The following is a 15,956-nucleotide window of genomic DNA, read 5'->3' on the forward strand; positions in this document are numbered from 1 at the left end:
CGTTTTAAAACCCACAGATTTTCTAGTTTTCATATAGTCACTAGTAAAATGAAATCATGCTAGTAAATGGAAAATTCAGACATCAAATTTGTGCAAGCTACACATTCATCATCAAATTGGACAAGTGAAAAGCTGGTAGCTTTTTCACAAAACTGTTCTTTTTTTTTAACAAGCTGTTAAAAGGGTTTAATTTTTTAAAAAGTATTACTAAAAAATAAGTTATAAAATAATTGCCTAAGATTTACATGTGGAAGGACTGAGAATAATTGTGTTTCAGGGTGGATTGTGGTAGATTGCAAAAAATTCCCAATTCATCTTTCCCTGTTTTCATGAATTCTGTCATGTAACTTGGTAGTGAGCACCCATGTGACTTAGGCGGTAAAGCACTGGTCGTGCACTCTTGCTCTTTCCTACCTGCTTTCACCAGAAGATGCTTTAGCTAGCCTGCCAGAGACAAAAGGGAGGAGTGTGGAGCAGAGCACAGTCATCTCAGCCTAAAGCCAACTCATCCACAGCTGACTCTCAAACATGTGAGCACGCCCAGTTGAGACCAGAACCACCCAGCCTACATCTCTGAACTTCAAACTCCTGAGCTGAATAAGTTGCTGTTGTATACCAATAAGGTATTGGGGCCGTTTGTCACACGGAATTGTTGTGGCAGTAGATCCCTGATACCGAAATAAGAAATGACAGAATTTTTCAGATCAGAAAGCAGGTACAAAATTCTTCAAACTGTCTAAAGGCAGAATTAGAACTAAATCAAAATGTTTTCACCCCCAGAATAGTGCTTTTATCACTACAAATGTAAGCAATCTTCTTAAATCTTTTCTGTTTCTGAAATGGCTTTAACATAATATTTCTTAGATATTCTAAAGGACAATATTTTAGAGGGACCTAAGAAGCATAGTTTTCATTTTCCTTTCAAATGTGAGTCTCCTTTAACTTCTTTCAATTTTCACATCATTTCTGACCTTCTTCTTTCATCTCTTAGCATCACATAAGAAAAAAAGCTTTAGAAAATTTCAATAGAAGTGTTATCTGCCGCCCTCCTTAGAAATGATGCATGTTGATTTTATGTTTAAAGATTCTAAAAAGATATTTGAACTTATTATAAATTTTGTGATTTCTCGTGTTTTATGTAAGAAACAAATATTTCTTTGAATCCCAAGGAGGCCTATCTTTGTATAGAATATTTTGGATTTTATTTTTAAAAATCAAGGGGTAGCCCTGGCTGCTGTGGCTCAGTTGGTTGGAGTGTCGTCCCATGCACCGAAAGGTTGCTCGTTCAATCCCTGGTCAGGGCATTCTGGTGGCAGCTGATTGATGTTTCTCTCTCACAAAAGCACATATATTATCTCATAAATTATAAGTGCTTAATTAATAGTTATTGAGTTTTAAAAGTGTATGAATAAATGAATGAATGAACAAAGAATGAATGAATGATTGAGTCACACTTACACTCAAGCTATAGCTGTAGTAATTATTCTAGTAAATGACAACATCTCATAAAACTATTAATAGAACTATCATTTCATGAGTATGTTTATCATGCTTTTTATGTTCTTTCTTTACTTTAACTTAATGATTCTTAATGTTTACTGCATACCATACTTATTTGGAGGCTTGTTCAAACACAGACTGCTGGGTTCCAACCCCAAAGTTTCCCAGAGGACACCTGGGAGCTTGCTGCCTGTCTGGGGGACACTGTAAGAAACGCTGCTCTAACTCATATGTAAACCCTCCTTTAGAAGTCTGTGCAGCTTATCCCAAGAGCTTCACGCGGGTCTAACATACGGCACTTGCCTGATATGCTGGCATCACTTGGCACTCAGCATATTGCCCTGTGGAAGGAGGAGTGGCAAGACCTCACACTGACACTCTTGCCCCCGCTATGCTGTGACTAACGCCATCTTTTGTCTCTGACCCAGGGGTTTAACGTCTTCTGCCAGGATTCGCTAAAATGAGAGTTTGCAAGGAGAATAAAATTTCTAATCAGTTACAATTCTCGGCAGCACATATAAAAATATAACATCAATTTCACAACTTCTTTACAGTGTAGTGAGCAGCAGTTTTCCTGGCATGTTGTAACATTGACATTGAAAAGTTCTACTTATAGTTGCAAGTCCTGAATAGCTACTGCTCTTCAGGTTCTCAGCTTTCAGTTTAAGTGGGATTCTTAGAGTTTATAAGTCATTAAAAAAGAAAAAAAAGAAAAAAGAAAGAAAAGGAAAGAAAAAACGTATATATTTTGTTCCAATTGAGCCAGAAGAAACTTTCAGTGTCTGACTTTTCTTATAGGCTAGTCATTCATTCATTCACTTTAAACGCAATTCTACAAACAAACAGCAACAATAAAACTACCAAAATAGTTTAAGTAATCTCATCAAACAAATTGGCATCCCTGGAGAATTTATGGCTGACCTTTGAGATAAACTCAACATAGAATGTGTGGATTAGTCTGTTATCATTTAGAGGAGGTCTGGTGTAATTTTCCCCATATAATTTTTCCCCATTTTATTGAGATATACTTGACATACATCACTTTATAAGTTTAAGATGCACAGCATAATAGCCTGACTTACATATATTGTGAAATGATTACCACAAGTCCACCATAATTTTAATAGACTTTATTTTTTAGAGCAATTTTAAGTTCATAGCAGTACTGAACTAAGGGTACAGATATTTCCCATATACTCTGCCCCCACACATGCATAGTTCCCCCGCCACAGCGGTATATTTGTTACAATTAATAAACTTACATGATCGTATCACTATCACCCAGAGACCATTGTTTACCTTTGGTCTTACTCTTGCTGTTGTACATTCTATGGGTTTTGAAAAACTTATAATGACATGTAGATGTTCTCCTACATTATTATCTTCTAAGAATTTTATAGTTTTACATTTATGTCCATAATCCATTTTGAGTTTATTTTTATGCAGGACTTAAGGTCTGTGATTAACTTTTTTGCCTGTGACTCTTCAGTTCTTCCAGTACCATTGGTTGAGGAAATGATTTTTGTTCCATGATGTTACCTTTGCTCCTTTTTCAAAGGTTAATCAATTATACTTATAGGGATCTATTTCTGGTCTCTCTATTCTGTTCCATTGATCTATTTGTCTTTGTTTTGTCAATATGACACTGTATTGATTACTATAGCTCTATAGTTAGTTTTGATGTCAAAAGTGCCAGACCTTGAATTTGCTTTTGTGCTTCAATATCGTGCTGGCTATTCAGCATCTTTTGTCTCCCTGTATAAACTCTAGAATACGCATGTCAATATTCACAAAGTAATTTGCTGTGATTTAGAATGTGATTGCACTGAAACTAGCAATCAAGTTGGGAAGAACTGCTATCTTGACAACTGACAATTGACATCTTATCTATGAACATAGGCTATCTTTCCACTTACGGAATTCTTCTTTGATTTTGTTTCTCAGAGTTTTGTAGTTCTGTTCATATAGATTGAATATGGATAGAGTTATGTGTAGATATTTCCTTTGGGGGTGCTAATGCAAATTATATTTTTAAATTCAAATTTTACTTGTTATATAAGAAAGCAATTGACTTCTGTATATTAACCATGTATTCTGAAAACTTGCTATAATAACTTATTAGTTCCAGGAGCTTTTTTGTCAGTTCTTTCAGAATTTTTATGTAGACCATCATGTCATCTGCAAACAGAAGACTTTTGTTTCTTTTCTTCCTAATTTGTATGTATGTGTGTGTATATATATATATATGTGTGTGTGTGTGTGTGTGTGTGTGTGTGTGTATATATATATTTCCTTCTCTTGCCTTAGTGCATTAGCTAGAACTTTTATTATAATTTGAAAAAGAAATCATAAAAAGGAACATCCTTGACTTGCTCCTTACCTTAGAAGAATAGCTTCGAGTTTCTCACCATTATTATGTAATTAGCTGTAGATATTTTTTGTGAGTATTCTTTATCAAGATGTGGAAGTTCCTACAATTAAATTTTGTCTCCTTTCTTAACATATCACTTATAACTCATTTTTTTACTTGTTTGATAGTTGTCCTAAAGTTTACAATATACATTTACAACTAATCCAGATCCACTTTTAAATAACACCATGCAGTATAAATACCTTATGATAACAAAATAGTCCTAATTTCTTTCCTCCCATCCCTTGTATTATTGTGATCATTTCACTTATATATAAATACACATGAGCATATATGTATGCACATAATATATACATACAAAATATATACATAGCACACATAATTGTATATATTGTGGATATTATTTTGAACAAACTGTTATCTGTTAGATCAATTAATAATTTTAAAAACTAATTTTTTTAATTTCAATTTCACTTATTTCTTTTCCAGTACTATTTCTTTGTTTCTTTATGTAGATCCAAGTTTCCAACCTTTATCATTTTCTCTCTCTAAATAACTTTTTTTAGCATTCTTTGCAAGGCAGGTCTATTAGCAATAAAATCATTCAATTTTTGTTTGTCTGAGAAAGTATTTCTTCTTGACTTTTCAAGGATAATTTTGCAGGATACAGAATTCTAAGTTGTTTTTTTTCCTCTCAGCACTGTATTTTACTCCACTCTCTTCTTATTTGAATAGCTTCTGAGGAGAAGTTGAATGTAATTTTTATCTTTATTTTTCTGTAGTTAAGGTATTTCTCCTTCTGCCATGCCCGATTCCTGTAGAATTTTTTTTTATCTTTGATTTTCTGTAGCTTCAAAATTATATTCTTAGTAGTAAGTGTTTGGGGCATTTATCCTGCTTTGTGTTCTCTGAGCTTCCTTGGTTTATGAATTGGTTTCATTAATGTGGAAAAATTCTTAATCATTTTTATTTCAAATGATTTTTCTGTTCCTTTTTCTCTTTTTTATCCTTCTAGTATTTCCGTTACATGAATGTTGCATGAATACACTTTTTGTAGTTTTCCCACATTTCTTGGCTATTCTCTTCTGTGTTTTCAATTTTTTTTTTTTTTCTGTTTACTTATCTGTTTTGGAAATTTCTGTTGTGATATTCTCAAGCTCAGAGATTCTTTTCTGTCTACATACTAAGAGGATCATGAAAGTCATTTTTCATATCAATTAAAGTGTTTTTGATCTCTAGCATTTATTTTTGGTTCTTTTGTAGAATTTTCATCTTTATGCTTACATTGCCCATCTGGTCTTGAATGCTGTCTACTCTACCCATAAGAGCCCATAGCACATTACTCTTTTGTTGTTGTTGTTTTTTTAGATTCTGAGTCTAATAATTCCAACATCCTTGTCATTTGAGTCTGGTGCTGATGCTTGCTTTGTCTCTTTGAACTGTGTTTTTGGCCTTCTAGTATGTCTTGTACTTTTTTTCTTGATAACTAGGCATGATCTACTGAATAAAACGAAATATAAACAGGCCTTTAGTAATGTTAAGGTAATATGTGAGGAAGGGGAGGCATTCTATATATAGTTCTATAATTAGGTCTCAGTCTTTTAGTGAACCTGTATCTCTAGACTGTGAATTTCTATGTGCTTCTCATCTCTCGTCTTCCTCCTTTCCTCTAAGGATGGTTAGAGTGAGCTGGAATAGGATCTTTTCCTTCCTCCATGTGGAAAGCTAGAGCTGGCTGGGTTTGGGTACTTCAATTTTCCCAGGTCAGTGAGGCTCTGATAAAACAACAGTAGGTTATACTCTGTTTTCCCTAAGAGCAGACCTTGTTAAGAAAAAAAAATAGCATTCTAGAGTATTTCAAAATGGTTTCTCCCCATGCTGGAAGCACAAGGGCATTTTATTTGATATTTACTATGAGGACCTGGTAGACTTCAGGAGGTAAAACTCACAAAAGTGTGTGGTGTCCCCAATGACTAGGTATCTTTGAAGCTTTTAACTCTCCAAGTTATCCACAAGAGCCTTCAGCAATTTTTTAGTCAACTGCAGTTCAGTTTTCCTTACCCCAGCAAAGGGGTTTAAGCTCATGGGTTTCTCCTCTTCAAACTTGTGACTTTTTGATACTTGCCTGTCTCCTCAGTTTTGGTGGCAGCAGTTTGCCCTCTGACTCAATTTTCTTACAGATCTAACAAGAGTTGTTGATTTTTTAGTTTGTACAGCTTTTATTTGTTGGGAAATTGTGGCAATTTCCAACCTTATGACATGCCAGACTCCATACTATTTATTTTTTAAGTAAACAAGCCATTTGAAGCTAAAAAGGTGCCTTTTTCTCCTCTATTTTTATGCTCCTAAGGTACAGTCTAATGAAAAGAAGACAAACCTTTAACAAATATTTTTCTTGCACTTTAATCTTCATTTTCTTCTCATTAGCCATTCATAACAGCCTGCTTGATCAGCAGGAAATGTTGTAGCTGAGAAATGAAAACGGTTAGAAATATTTTCTTCATTATTTCCTTACTGATCCAACCCACTTTTCTTTCCCTCATGATGAGTGATCACCAGAGAAGTAAGTTGTTAACATATGTTTAAGTATCCTTCTTGTGCTGTCTTGCTGATATTAAAAAATTTTGACTTTGCTGATGTTGTTTTTTTATTTCACAATTATTCTAATATTTTTTATACAAAAGTATAAACTTTTTATTTTAGGAGTTTTGGATATATCAAGTGCCTTGCCCTTTAGATAAAAAATAAGTTTAGAAATCTGAATTTATAGCACCTATTACCAAATGAATCTTACAAAACCTCTTCCTTCACTAAGAACTTTGATTCTCTCATACGAAGCAGGAAATAAAAACATGCAATTATATGCTGTGTTAAAAAATAAATTTCTTTGTTCACCAGCCTAACCTATAATTTCAAAGTCCACTTTCACCTTTAATTTAACTTGATGTTTTACAGATATGGACTTTTTAAAAATTCAAAATTTAATTGCATTTTTTTCTTCAGTAGTCTCTCTCTTTATTCATAAGTTAAATAGAAATTCAGATTTTCTCTTCCCCTTTAAAATATATAATAGTTTAGTTAAAACTGTAATTACAGCTGATGATATATTTAAAGGTGGTACAAAATTTTGTACATATTTTCTTGTTTTTAGGTGATCATTAGGTAAAAAGATAATCAAAACCTCCTTAGCCCATATTTTTATTTTCAGAAATAGGATGTGAACAGATGTTATATGGCCAAACCATCAACTCATTTTCACCTCGAATCCATCTTCCCCTTTCAATACCAAATTCTTTTTTTCCCTAAAACTCTGCATATATCTTTCTTATTATTATTAGCACATTATTTCCAAGACTTGTTATTCAGTATTATCAATATTTTAATTGAGTTATCTAGACTCATGTTTAAAAACCTTTCCTGAAATATTTTCCGCATTTTGAGCAAGAAGTACATAGAATGGGGATTGGCACACAAGCTTCTATCAATAATGAGTGTGGTTGGAGAAAATCCTAGACTTTATTTGTTGCCATTAATGCCATGATGCAGACCGTTACAACATGTCTACCAATATGGTTATGCAAATTTGCATCCTTAATGATTCTGTTGCTACAGGTTGATTTATATTCCACAGTAAAAAGTTTGTTTGCTTTATAACAAAATTATAACCAGGCAGGAGAAGAGCCTCTAGGGCAATAATTGCTTCACAGTAGGGGGCATCTACAGCTCAAATTGCTGTGCATCTGGCCTCTAAATCATCTGTACAGAAGATGGTATTGCCAGCCAAAAAAGCAGTAAAAGAAAGGCCTATTTATCAACATACAGAATACAATGTATTTGGAGTGTCTATAATTTAGTCCTATTTTTTCAAACAGAAAACTAAGAGACACTAAGCCAGGCTTGATAGTTTAAAAATAAGATAAAATTTATGAATCTGGGACTGTGCTAGAAAATCAAGTTGCTATTGTTACCACAAGTAAGTATTTTTGTCCTAAAATTTTTCTAGATTAAAGTAGAAGCATAACAAAAATGTATAAAAATAAGAAGTAACCTATATGGGGGTTGACAAAAATAGGTTTACAGTTGTGAGTACACAAAACAGGGTTTATTCTTGTATCATTATTTATTAATTACTGTATTATTTTCCACACGAACAACTATAAATCTACTTTTGCCTACCCTGTATTTCGCCTATCATATACTAAGTGCTAAGTTATGTGTTACAGGTTAGATGTACATTGTATCCTCATTCTAAATCTATGACATACTGAGGATTGCTCTAATTTATCATTGAGGAAATTAAGGCTTCAAGAATTAAGGAAATTTGCATAAACCCACAAATAACATGTAGCCACTTGAGATCAAAACTGTTTTTTTCTGATACCTAAGTTTGCTTTCATAATGATTGGGATATTTGCCTACATTTCTAGGTTTGTAGGAATTTTATGTCTATTCCAAAAATCTGAAATAGCTCTCAGGAACAGTAAACAAATAAACATATAAGAGATTCAGATCCAATTTGAAGTTATTTGCTGCTATTCAAGATGTGTCTGTTCCAGAATAAGGCACACTATTGGATAACATGTTGGCATGTTTGCAGAGGTCATCAGAAAGACAGAACTGGCCAAGTTATATTCAAGGCAGCATTCCCAAGCCTCCAGGGACCCTGCCACTTTTCTACCGCACATCACCCTATTTCACTTTCCACATAGCTGTCATTACTGTGTAAAATAATTGCATGTATTTCATTCTGTTTTACCCTCTGTCTGTCTCTTACACTAAACACCCAGAGAACAGAGTCCCTGTCATACAGTTCTCAGCAAAATCCTCAAAACTGAGAACAGTGATGAAAACATAGTAACCACTCTACAAATATGTGTAGAATGAATGGATGAAAGAAAGAATGAGTCAAAGTAAGAACTGCTTCTTGGAGGAGCTGTGAAGAACGGGGGGTGAAGAGAAGTAAGGAACTGTAACTGCAGAAGCTCCATTTCATTAAGATGACACTTTCTCCTTTCTGTCTGTCCACTCCCTTCCCTAAACATTAAGCCTCTACAATATCAGATTCTGGTCAGGATCAAACTGTCTTAAGAATAAAGCCTCAGGTCTGTTGACCATGAAAACAGTGTAGTCAAACTAAAGATATCATATAGATTTCAGTTGTGTTTTAGCCCCAGGATCATCAAAGTGGGAAGAACCATGATTGATAGCAGGACAATATACAAGATTAGCTACTTCCCACCCTGGTCACAACCAATCAGAGGAGCCCAAGACCCCAACTCCTTTGATCACCATGAGTAATATTTTTCTCCACATATAGTCTGTCTCTATATGCGCCATCAGAGACCCAAGTATCTGAGCACAAGCCTACCCGTGACTCTGAGTATGATACCATTACCTTTATTAATAAACCTTTATTTTCTGCTGCAAACACTTGTTGGGCTTCGATATGCGCAGGCAAATTAATCCCTTCAGTTTGGTAACAAAATCATCTCTAAACACCTGTTGGCTATATGCTAACTTTTTCTTACGGTGTGAGAAACTCTCCAATAGAAAGGGTTGCAAATGTAAATTATAAACTACAAAAGTTAACACTGTTAAATTTAGGGTTAGTTTATTCTGAGAGGATAGGGAAATAATCCAAGGAGCCATACTTTGGGGGAAAAAGCTATTCAATAGGTATAAGAAGACCAAAGAGTGTCAAAATATTGACAAAGTAAAAAAAAAAAAATTGACAGAGGATATCTCCCTCTTAATCAATGAAACTCCATAGCACCTGAAGATATTTCTACCCAAAGTAAATCTGGCTTTTCTGAATACATAATGTTCCATATTTCACATAACAATACAAAAATTTGGCCAGGTTTGAAGGATACTTGTGAGCAGAGATCAAATATTGAGATTGGTAATTCTCCTTCAGGGGCAAAGGACTGTTGGCTAATCAGTTGATCAGGGGATGGGTTATTTTCTTGGAAAGTATGATTAAGATATATGCAGGAGATTTCCACCAGGATTAGGAAGAAACTCATTAACCTTTCACCCAGTTGAGCTAAAACACCTGAGGCTAATACTGGAGCTTAAAAAACCTAGAGTCTGTCACTACTGGTTTTCAAGTATTATGTCGGAAACTGAAAGGCATGGAGTCCAGGTAGTGTTTTTATCTTTTATCCCCATTTGAAGGTCATACCTTTGGAAGAGAAAAGAAGATATGAGAAATGAACAGCTAGCTGATTGCATAAATGGCATCAAAGAACAGGATTTTGGTTTTTTTGGGACCATGACTATTCTAACAAAATCTATTGAACCACAAACTATATCTCAAGGGCCTGGGGAGAGCATACTTTTCAAGATATTAGTGATATGATCAAGTGATTTAACTTTTTTAAAGAAATCAAACAATTAATTGGGACAAAACTAGAATCAATGTTTGATTTGTTGAGCTAAAATCTGATGTCCAAGTAATGTCATTGTAATAACCTGATTTTTATTTGACAGGAAAAGAGTGAAAAGGAAGAGCAGATAATATAAACATGCCATTTATACAGCTTTGCCAAAAGCTGCATTTAACACTTTCCAAGTCTGTTCCCCCGCTGATCAATGGGGAACAGGACTGGAGAGAGGCAGCGTAGACACATACCCAGTAAAGGTCTGAGTAACATGGGAGGGTGCCTACCTGTCTGCCAGTCACCTGGGAACAAATTAGTGGCCAGGATGGGCATGGCTACTGCAAGCATATGAAATCTAAATATATAAACTTTTAAACAAAGAGCCACTCTCCCTTGGCTCCAGGTTCCCAGGCTCCTGTGACTCTTGTTGCAGGGGCACACTCCCCTGTGACCACATGGCACACGGCCATGTTGGGCTCCACACATGGACTAATGGACTTTAATTAGCTTGAGTACTGAGCAACACCCGGCTAAAACATGGAACGGAAGCTCTGGACACTGGCCTTGCTTTTGACTCTGCTGGAACCCCAACTGCACCTTTTCCAGGACTGGCTTGGGGGAAATGGGACTTTAGAACCCAAGAAATATAACTTCACACAATGAAGCCTTCTTCTACATCCCATCCTTCAGTGCAAATCTTAGAAAATTCATTTTCTAAAGATATTGAGAGAACCTCACTCCCACAGGGGAGTTTGATTCTCTGGTAACACAAGGATACTGAAAACCAACATAGAAGATGAGACACTAAGCAAGAACCAGACTCTTTTCAAAAGCCTTGTCTCCAGCCCTAGATGATGAATGACTTTCAAGTTCACTAAGTACTACTTCAGAAGTACTCATAGTGCAATTTTGAAAAAACCTAAAATAGAAGACCTGAAAAATATCATCCTGATATTTCTAAAAGAAGAAATAACTAAATAAATTTTAGAAACGTAGACTATTTCCCAACTGTCAGTCCACTGCATAACTGTCAGGACTTCAGCTATTTCTGCAGATGTTAGTATTTGTTTTAAAAAGAAAGAGTTGATTAATTCTATAAACAGAAATCAAGTGGCATGTACTACTAGTAGAAATATTATGAATATAATAAACACAAAACCATGTTTTAAAAGTCTATCTAGATTCTTCTGCTTGCCAGAACTCTGGGTCTGAAATCTTCTCTTTTTTCTTTGAAAATAGGTCTATTAGCAAGTGTTACTAAAAAGTGTTAAATAAATGCTAATGCCAAACTGAGGCATCCTACTTGATGGAATATAATTTTATAATTGAAAAGATAATGATTCAATAACACTTAATTAATATCATTTAATTATTCAATTAATAATCATTTAAAGCAGTGTACCATATAATTTGAAATTCAGCTAAAGTCAACTTGAACAACCAGAGTATTATGCCTTCCTTTGGGCAAATGGGCCTTAGAAACCACAAGATTTGCCTGGAGAGTTTTTAAAATATACTAATGCTGCCCGGCCAGGAGTGGCTCAGCAGTTGAGCGTCGACCTAGGATCCAGGCGATCAGGGTTCGATTCCCGGTCAGGGCACATGCCCGGTTGCGGGCTTGATCAATGACTCTCATCATTGATGTTTCTATCTCTCTCTCTCCCTCTCCTTTTCTCTCTGTGAAATCAATAAAGATATATTTAAAAAAAAATTAAAATTAAAAATAAAAAAATAAAATAAAATATACTAATGCTCAGAGCCCCCTGGCAGAGATTCAGATTCAGTTGATCTGGGTGGGGCCTGGGTATCAGGATATTTTCCACTCCTAGGTGATTTTAATGCACTGCCAAGTTTGAGAACCCTGCTCCAAGGACCATACACTTAATAGAGAAGGTTATTTAGCAAATTGTTTGAGGGCACTTGGAAAATCAATTATTTAATACTAAGATCCAACTTTATTTTATTTTCTGATAAAGTTTGTAGACTAATAATCAAGGCAAGATCATAGATTTTAGCAAGGCATTCAACAAATCTTGATGATATTGCAGAAAGATTAAAAAAATGAGAAAGAAAAGTGCTACATAATAATAAGAGCAATTTGATTTCTACCTGGTTAAACTAATAACTAATAACCAAAGTATATCTAGAGGTATTTGTGTGTGTGATATGCATGTGTACGTGATGTGTCCTATATAATCTAACCCCCTATTTTGACACACTGTTCATCTCGACAGTTGAAGAATCTTAAAGATGTTACTAAGAGGCTGACATAAAATTACGGTGACATGATATTAGGAACTAGGAACAATGTATAATGCTATGTATAGTACTTAGTATGCCAAAAGTCTACTTTTAAAATACCCTTATACTAGAATGATGATGATGATGTTTAATAGAGAAAAATTAACGAACTCCTTGATTTTAAATAAAAAATTTGTCTATGAAAGTATAGAATAATGGTCTTGTGGCTCACCAGTATATGTGTTAAAAGATGTAGGAATTTAGCAGTTTGCATGTTCAATGTAAACCACTGGAGTGTTGTGGTTATTAAAACAAAACAGCCCTCCCTAAAGGAATTTTAGCTGCATTAAAAAGAGTAGTCACCATATCAGAATATGCATTACTCTCACTTTGCTCCAATCATACTGGACTTGGAATTCTGGATGCCGATTTTTTTTTAAGGTATTGTTAAACAAGTGGAATGAAGAGGACAAGGAAAGATTTTGAAGTGTGGTGATATAAAAAATAATAATTTAATGAGCCAGAAAATTTTAACTTGGAAAAGAAATTGTGTGAGAATTCCATGACAGTCATCTATGACAATCATTTCCAGTACTTCCAGGGCTGTCATGACAGAGGATGTCTGATGGATTTTTATGTGAATGCAGTGAACGTAACTAGAAGAAATTTTTTGTTAGGCTGGGATCTAACCTTAAATCACGCTTCAAATTTCACATGCAGTGAGTAACCTGTCCTTAAGGTAGCCTGTCCATTATAGCTGGAAGTTTTCAACCAAAAAAAAACAGTGACTTCATTTGAAAAACAGTTAAGGTTGGTTGTTGGCCGTGTGGTGACCTTTTGAACGATGTTTCCTACTAATTTCCTTAACAGCTCTAATGTTTATTTAACACACTGTTCAAAGGAGTAAGCAATTTGTTCAGGATTATAAAACTACTTAATATCAGAAATGAAATTACAAGTAGGGGTTTCTGATTGTCTAATATGGCAGTGGTTTTCCTTGAAGAAAATAGTTGTCAATTTATATGTTTATCACCATTCTCCTTCTATATTTTATTTCAAATGGTCACAGAGAGTGTAAAATTGTAGAAGTGTACTTTCTGGTTTGAAATAAAAATTTAATATATATTGTCAATTTTCAAATTATAAGCAATTAAATCCTAACTATTGAACTTCAACTGGGATGAGTGTATATAAAAGGTAAAAAGCACATTTTGTGCAATCTTGTAAGTTTATATTTGACAGCTGGGAGAGCACTTTAAATTCTATTAGAATATATTAGTCTGACACAAGACTAGCTTCAAAAATTATGGCCTTAAGCAAGTTCTTCTTTCTTTGAATGAATGAAATATAAGATTGTTGACTATAACTTCTTAATGACTTCCATTTATCTTTGAAGTCTGTAAACATGCTGTAAAAGAGAAATAAGCTGTAGAATTTCCCTTTTAAAATCTTTCAAATTGTAGAAAACTATATATAAATATTGCCTTAGTAAACTAGCAGGAAATAGATGTTTTTTTCCATGGCTCAGGACCTCCTGACCATAATCAAATTGAATGACTGAAAGATCTATATCCCACGTCAGATTTTAAGTCATCCAGCGCTCATAAAATGCCTGAGATGTGATTATAAAATGAATTAACCATAATCTTTACAGCGATGTCAGTTGCACATATTTAATTCTGCATATTTTTAAAGGCTAATAAATCAGGTGAACAGAAATATATGACAAAAGCCATAACAATTTTTACACTCAGTTATATGAGATGTTTTTTCTTGTTACTTTAATAAATACTCAGCCAAAGTTTTGGCCGGTAAAATTCTATAGCTATACAAACACCCTAAACAGAAGAGTAATATTTAAGTATTTAAAATGTATTTGTACCTCTCAGTAGATTTTCACTATGTATTACTTAAGTAAATGAATGAGAAAGCATAAACACTGAAATAAGATATTTTTCATATATACACAAGAATAAAACCCTTCTGTGGCTTTCTACATTATTAGCACCTTGATCTCTTTCCTGCAGTTACTTCTCTGTTATGTGAAATCCTGATGGAATTGTAAATAAAAAAAAGTCCTATTTATATAAAAGGGGTACATATGTAGCTCAAATTACCCAAATGAAATCAATATCCAATGGGTTAACCTGAATAAATCAAGGGTTCAAACAATTAACCTAAAGACAGTTGGAGCTCATGAATTTCATGGTGGTTCTCTGACAGAATTTTCAATAAATTCTTATTACCAGATCTTCACGTCTGTATTTTCCAAGTCTTTTCTCCATCCTTGTCAATCCTGTGAGCTATAGGATATACTTCAATTATATTCCAACTCTGCTTAATTTAGGCAATGTATTTCACTAGCTTGCAATGAACGTAATCTAACTGATAAACACAAACAAAATAAACAAACAAGCAAACACAAATACACACACAACCTGCCAACTAACCAGGAAGGAAATATGTGTGTGTGCATCTATCTATACCTATCTATCTATCATCTATCTGTCTGTCTGTCTATCTATCTATCTATCTATCTATCTATCTATCTATCTATCTATCATCTATCTATCACCTATCTATCTATCTATCTATCTATCATCTATCTATCTATCTATCTATCTATCTATCTATCTATCTATCTATCTATCTATATCATCTATCATCTATCTATCTATCATCTATCTATCATCTATCTATCTATCTATCTATCTATCTATCTATCATCTATCTATCTATCTATCTATCATCTATCTATCTATCTATCTATCTATCTATATCTATCTATCTATCCATCCTATCTAATCATCTATCTATCTTTCTCTATCACCTATCTATCATCTATTATCTATCTCTATCTATCATCTATCTAATCTATCATCATCTATCTATCATCTATCATCTATCTGCCTATCATCTATCATCTATTTTTATCTATCTATCTACCATCTATCTCTCTCTCTATGTTTTACAAATATTTTGTAACCTGATTCGACCAAAACCCTCTTCCTCCCCTGCCTTGCCCTCTTGTCCCCTGAACATCTCCAGCTCACATGCTTTGAGCTTTATTTGTGATGCGTTACCTGTATCCATGAGGAAGGTGTTGAATCTGGAGCGTGGCGTCTGGAACTCCGCAGTCTATGACTGCTTCCATTGCATTCATTTCCTCCACCTGTGTAAATCACCTCCATTACAGCTAAGAAGTACATCGCATTTCTCAAGTATTGAAAAATCCACACTTACACAAGAAAGCTCATTTTGAATTGTGTCACCTGTACTTTTGCATAGGAATGTAAAGAAGTGCCATCGTTCATTAGGTTAAAAAATGAGATCAGAAACCTACCTAGGTCACTGGATTTTCCCCACCCCCACTTTCATCTATACTAGCTTAAGGCAATTAATCAATAAGCAAGGACAAGGGGTGAAAACACATGGTCTTTGATATTTAATAAATGAATTAG

The sequence above is a fragment of the Miniopterus schreibersii genome (assembly GCF_964146895.1).
Source record: "Miniopterus schreibersii genome assembly, chromosome: 5".
Taxonomy (NCBI): domain Eukaryota; kingdom Metazoa; phylum Chordata; class Mammalia; order Chiroptera; family Miniopteridae; genus Miniopterus; species Miniopterus schreibersii.